The sequence below is a fragment of the Anopheles moucheti genome, chromosome 3 (assembly GCF_943734755.1).
Source record: "Anopheles moucheti chromosome 3, idAnoMoucSN_F20_07, whole genome shotgun sequence".
In the NCBI taxonomy this organism is placed as follows: domain Eukaryota; kingdom Metazoa; phylum Arthropoda; class Insecta; order Diptera; family Culicidae; genus Anopheles; species Anopheles moucheti.
In genome coordinates, this window is record NC_069141.1 from 86,478,755 (window position 1) to 86,486,218 (window position 7,464).

A 7,464-nucleotide genomic window follows, 5' to 3' on the forward strand; every position below is an offset into this window, starting at 1 on the left:
GATAAAGCCCCCTGAACCAGGCCCGGCCCGGATGTTGATGGTTGATGCCGGATTTTCGGAACCAAATTCCCCGGGAAACAAACTACTTCGGTGCTGCTGCCGTAGCTCCCTCGGCGGGCCAAGCAGTGAGAGCTAATATATTGCCAGGGGTTTTTGATACTTCCTCCGTTTGCATAAAAGGTGAATAAATAAGCAGCATACGTGTGCATTCACACGTACAGCAACGGAGGCAGCACTCGGAAGCACACAATTCGCACAACAATCACAATTGCTGCGAGTAAAAACCATTTGTCTTCATTGCGATTGTGTGGCGCTCGTGTGGACTACATTTGCAACTTTCCTTTGACGCCTGGTGCGCCTCCCCGGTACTGTGCGAATGTGCAACAGCACCAGTTTCCCACTGCAGTGGAAAAGTTCCGCCATCCGCCTCACCCATTCCGATGCCAGGGATAAATGAAAACACCCTCACAAACTCCTTACGAAAGTGTGCGAGAAACCCTATTTCGAATTGTGTTGTTGCACTTCACACTGCACGGTTCTTGTGCTAATTTTTTGTTGCTGTTTTGTTTGCGCTTCAGTTGCCGTTGACACGCACCCCACCCTACGTGGGTGGGATTCGAGGTGCACACTAACTGTCACTGAGAAGTTGTGCAGAAATCCTTACGTCCGGATTGTTAGTCGGATGCCTCGCGCCCCGCGGGCGTATGAAAAGGCGAGGTGGGCAAACTTTTTCCTGAGCGTCTTAAGATTTCGTGGAGGAGGGGGGGGGCGTATCACCCAACCAGAGCATCTTGCGCACACCGAACACCAGAACATAACGCAGCTGTGCGACGAGCCATACCAGTTCCAGGCAATCCTGAAACCCAGCAGCAAGATAGCGGAAAGTGCGACCGAAAATCTGACCACCATATTACACCGTCGTAGCAGCAGGTCTGGGTATTCTTCGTACGCTCAAGTTTCTGCTGTGTGGAGAACTCTTTAGCAAACAACAGGAGTGCCTTAATATCGCACAAGAGTGTTTCACCAAACGCCACCGCCTGCCCGGGGCCCTCTGCTGCCCCTTCAACCGCACTACACACTAAATTGGCTTCCATGCAACATGTCGGCTTCTCAAACCCAACCCCCAAACCAATCTGAACTTTGCTTTCTTCGGCAGCAGTCAGACGAGACAAAGATGCCCGGTTCCCTCGTGCCAAAGCAATCGTGCATGATCAAAACGCTGGGGGTGCTGTGAACATGCCCGCCGCCATGCAATTCCTGCTGCCGCATCTTCCGGCTTCTGTTTAATGTAGCTCTGCATATTTAATGGCCGCTGGTACTACCACTTCCAGCTTAACGCGCTCGTGTTTATGCCACGTGTTTTACTTGCATACGGTTGCCGGTTTCTGCTGCTGCCCGGTCACTTTGCCTCTCGGGTTTTGATCATTCCATGTAATTTCACTAGGATAAATATTGAAATTCTAAGTTTTGTTGTTGCGTTGGATTAGTTAACCTTGCAAAGTTGCTCGCTGCAAAGGGAAGCTACGGACAGTAAGTGCGTTAAATATTCACCGCATGGTCACCGCATTAAAGTAAACAAAACTCAACATGTAGATGAATGCTAGTGGCGAACGATGTGTCGTTTCCGCAGCATTGACACTTGGGGATGGTTTGTTTCTTGCTTGATTATTTGAGGTTAAACTTTCACTAACAATCGGTTGTTGTCAGCAACATTGTTTAACATGAACAATCGAAGAAACAATTAAAAATCTACAACATAGCGACTCAATTAATTGAATTCTTTGCTTAATCCCTATGGTCGAAGGCTAACGGTGATTAACTTAACAATTATAAATCATGCCATTTTAGAAAAAAAAATATCTGAAAGAACTTAAGATAGGAAAGCTGTGATTAAATATGTATATGTACCATAAAACCGTTTACAAAGTTGATTAAAAATAACATATTATTCTCTACCCCTTTTATGTAAAATTGTTACAAACAAAAAATCCACATTTAGTAAGAAACACTAAAATGACTAGAGCAACAATTCGCAAAAACAGCCAACAACTTCGAAATTCCGACATCCACTAAACACGGAAAAAATATTAAAGAAATATTCAACACCACATAACCGACGCACAGGCACACGTGGAACCGCAACCGTTCACACTAATAATCATCCCAGTGTGAGACCCGGCCACGTCTAGCGTATGAGAACCGAACCGGTCCCGTCGTCCTTTTGGTGCAGATTATTTGCGGTTTAATTTTATGATAATATTTATGTTTCATTAAAAATCAAATTAAAGTGTGAGCGAACTGCAAACCGAGGAGGAAACTATCGTTGGTGTTCTTTCCGTGTGTCCTTCGTCCCGTTTAAGGTTCTGCGGTGTGTTTGAATGTACAGCGGCGGTGTTTATATGGGTGGGTAAAAGAACTGAGGCAGCATGCAACACTCTTCGTGTCACTGTGAAATCTCATGAGGTTTCCGTGCAGTGCGCACTGTGTGTGTGTGGACACCAAAACACGGATGATTATCGAGACCGGCAGCGTACGATCCGCTCCTTCAAATGCAGCGATAGTTTCGTACGTTTTTCTGAGATTTTTTCAACCGAGCACGACATGCAAAACCAAAACTCACGTTGATTTGACAACATGAGGTTCGGTTAAAGTCTCTGTCGAACACAGGCAGCTAGCATCGCTGGAGGAAAGTCGTGGTTTTGTTAAACGAATTTTCAGCCACCACCACGCCATGGAGAGAAAAAATCAACACGGCGTAATAAAATCAGTTTCTTCTCGCCGTGAATCGCATCCTTCCTTTAGGAGGGATCCTTACTCATACATGCAACAACGACAACAACAAGGGAAACCCTTTCAATATATTAACGGTCCCATGAGTGTTTTGCTAGACACATTGCACACAATTTTAACACATTGCGCATAGTAACAGACTGCTGCATCGCAAAACGAAACGGTCGAGCAAATCCTTTCAGTGTTCCCGTGATGACTGTACGATCAAACGAATGGTTTCCCGAATCGGACGCTGCAGAACAATGAGGCACATCCGAACGCAGCCCCATCGACCGCTAACGGGTCGCCCAAAGTGGTTGTGAAGTAAATGTTTTACAATGTCACCGAGGCACGGCATCACGGCAAATGAGCTGCTGTTTGCTGGAAGGTTTCCCTCATGGGGGTGCTATTTGCAGCGAACGGTCGTAAAGAATATGAAATTTAATTTCACGCTTGGTTAAACATCGACGAAACTCGTTGCCATTGGCGAACCAGCGGCAGCGGGTCTTGGTGTCACGCTGTTAAGTATGAGCTGCCATCCGCCAGCGGTCGGAATCAAATTTGAACTTTGTACTGACAAAATTTAAGCTTAACATCATTGACTGATAATGTGCGCAACGTTGAAGCGCTTGCAAGACGCGAGAGAGGCGAACAAAGCAAATTTATGATTTACGATAAACACGAAAACATACGTATTTTTCATTTCCTAAGTGTTGTTAACATTTTCTAAATAAATATCGCGAAAACAAACTTAAATATCTTCACAAAAATTGAACAACCCATATGTGCGTCATAAATTATTTTCTGCATGTCCCAAAATTTGGTATAAAAATCGTTTCTTAATCATTTCTTTCTTTTATAAACCTTCTGATGAGACATGAACAATGCATGACTTTCTAAGGCTTCCAAGGAAACATTCGTTTCATTCGTTGGTTTACATTTCCTTTATGTATCCATCGCTTTTTTTCCTATGTTTTGCTATAGTAAAATATACACAGAACATACTTCATTCAAACAAATCCCAAATCCCAATGCCCCAAAAGCAACGAAACAAGAAAAATCCACCAACATCGTTATCCATTACAATAGCAGCGCTGAAAGCTTATCAGGCATTTTTAAATCAACCGTAGACCCTCTACCTTCATTCGGGTTGTCAGCCAGCATGATTCAGTGTGTGCTAAAAAAACGTTTTTTCATTAGACTTTATTAATAATATATTCCACAATCCTTTGTGATACCAAAAAGGCCGAAACATTTCCCTCTCCACAAATTTGAATAGTTTAAATTTGGTGTAATATTTGCAAACAAGCTTCAATGGAGACGCATGGTTGTTCACTGTTGCTCGATGAAAAAAATCGCAAAGGAATTTTAAATATTCATATCTTTCTAGCAATACAACAATATGGAAAATCATATAGTTTTTCAAAAGGAGCAGTAGGGATATAAAGGAGATTTCATCCTAATTGAAATTTAAAAAATGAGGTATGTACTAATATTCCAAATTTTCAACTGTTCAAAACCCATGGAGACGCATGGTTGTTCATTGTTGCGCGATGAAAAATATCGCTAAGGAATTTTAAATATCAATATAGCAGTATGAAAAATCATAATATTTTTTCAACAGAAGTAGAAGATATCTAAAGGAGATTTTATCCTAATTAAAATTTTAAAAAAATGAGGTACTAATATTTCTATTTTTGTTTAAAACCCATGGAGACGCATGGTGGCCCATTGGCGGAAATCAAAAAAATATTCATTTCGTACATCTTTTTCTTAACAGCAAGAAGAAACTTATTAAATTTCTAGCACAATTTTTGAAACAAACAAATGCTCACCACGACTAAAGTTTCAAATGACGTCAGCAACTTGGTCATGTGGTAGCATTGGTAAGAAAACAAAAAGACAAAACCTCAGTTATCAACTAGCTTCTCGGAAAGCATCTCTGCAGCACACCACCTTGCAGCATGGGACGTCCATAAACCCTAGCGGTACAACGATAAACAACGGTGTATCATCTGGAAGCCAACGAAATAGCACTTCTTCTACCCATCGCATCCTTGGCGTCCGCTTTCTCTCTTGAGATCGCTTATCGTTCGGCCACAATCGGTCACAACTGTGCGGACAGCATTTGGGACATGCAGCACGGTTCTCCGAAAACAAAACACTAACACACACACACAAAAAAAATAGTCCCAACAATCAAACGAGAGTTTTGGGAGTAGGGTCAGTGGCTAGCAACGAGCAAACGATAATTGTTTCGAGCAGCAGAGCACTTGATGTACTGTTTCAGGGCGAATGGTCAACTGCGTGCGTCGAGGAAGCTTCTTTTCTCCTCCACTGAACTTCATTATGTACGATAAATATTGTGACAGCTTCGGGGAACCCTGCGGGACGCAAACAAATGACTCGCTTCGCGTGCATCGGCATGGAGATGAACGGTGAAATGGTGCAGCACGACTAGTGTCAATAAGCGGAATCGGTTAGCGATGATCATCACCCCAGAAGGTAACCGGACCGGACGCGAACATCAACCGCCTCGGTCAGTCGATCAGTCGTTTGTCGAATTTTCATCACATGCCACCCGTTCCAGTGTGCTTAACGCAAGAGCACATCCTGCTCTTCTGCAGGCCACCCCATGCAGGTGCTCTTGTGTACGTGGATCAAATATAATTAAAATTCGTGCATAAATAATCATACACACGAAGCAACACCCCGAGCCGAATGGGTGCAGCGCCATCGCTTACGTCGATTTACGGTAGCTCTCGATACGATTCGAGGCTCCCGAGTTTCCCGCACTGACAGTAAAGCGCTGGTAGAGTGGCCAGCAAGCCAACGCTGGGAAAAGGGATCCACTTTTGCGTGCACTATTCACACAGGATGATGGTGATGAAATTGCAGCCCAGCACCACAGTGCGACTGTGATATGCATCGGAGATGAGCACGAAATGGAACTGCTTCAACTCGGACCGGGGTCGGTCCAGCATTGGTCCAGCGTTACAGTGCAGATAACGGAGGATGCAGTTTCGTGTCGGTGTTCGAGTCATTTATTCATGACGATGGCTACCAAGGTATGATCCGGTGCGACTTTGAACACCCCCCACACAAAAAGTCCAAGTCCACTCGTCGTAACCAGCTGCCACTCCCACTAAGCCACTACGAAAAATCCCATTAAGCACGTTTCTCCGCTTCGATCTCGGTGTGCGTTTTGAATTGAATTTGTACATGGCTGCCCTCCCCAGTACAAACGGACACATCAACACAGAACGATGTCAGTTAGTAATTTATTTTTAGGACCAATAATTTTCTGCCCAAAAACCAGTTCATCACGGATGAAGAGCTGAACGTTATCCGAAATTGAATGCATAATTTATTGTCCGTAGCTGAGGGTGCCTCCGATGCAAATATAATCCTGCGTCTAAGTAGAGCGCAGACACAAGAAACAAGTCGCTCATCCATTGCAAACGTGCATCCAATTACTTATCCAAGTGTCATTCCGTTTGTCCTTTCATTTGAAATTGCACATGCTGCAGAAATGTCTGTCCGTACTTGAAACAATGTACAACATTTTCGATTGCTTTCAAAAGCACATCAACGCTACAAAAGTAATTCATTGTTCGGGTTTGCTTAAATTTAAAGGATGCTGATTCCATAACAATAAAGATTGGTACGAAATTCACTAACAAGTAGCATCCACTGAAGTAAAAAGTTGTTGCGGATCGGAACTGTCAAGCTGTGTCACCTGTGTTGCCTACATTTAGGCGCATTCTAAAACCCCCATCATCGCGGTGAACACCACCTTACCATAAACACCACAAAAATGGCTAAATAAATAGCCCAACTGCTCTTCCAAACGAAATCCATATTCTTCCTCACAATATAAAGCACAAAGCAGAGAACGTACTAATGAACTACAAATGAAGACAAGATTATTTCGTATCGCAGATTCAAAGACATATTCATTCATCCTTTTCATCCTGAATGAACGAACGGCGAAACAGTACAAAAAAGCTCCAAAACACAACGCTGCGGAATTACGATTCTTCACCGTGTGCAAAACGGGGAACACTGATAGAACCATTTCCGTACTTCCTGCACGTTGTTTATCGTTCATTTTCATGCTTTCATGTTTGTTTTTATGGTCATATTTCCCACACCTTGCCAGCGATCATTCATTTTCCAACTTCCACCACCACCGCAAGGATTGCCGGGCTTAAAACACTAGTTCAGCAGTATCCCACGACGGCCATTCTACTTCTCTCCTGTCACCGTTTAGCTGAGACTGGCTTGATTAAGTTGCAGCTGCACCAGCCGCCCATTGCCCATTCCGGACGGATTTGCGAGCCGGACGGATTTCCTTTTCGTTCTGCTGGTTTTTTTTTTGCGTGCCTTACCCATCCACAAACATGACCACACGCGCGACCCATGGCCGGAGCGAACATTTCAGGTTCACCGCACACCTGTGTTCGGCTGGAGGATGGATACACAGACCACATTGTAAAATACCGACGGACCACGCCATGTCCCATACATCATATAACTCAATTTCGCTCTAGCTCCACAACACTCACGCTAGCAAACATGCTGTGGGACGCTTGTGGGACCAACTAAAAAATAAAAATGAAAACAGCGCTCCGACAAGGTGTACATTTTCCGCTACACCACATCCAACAGAACCCTCCCGAGGGATATACGGGG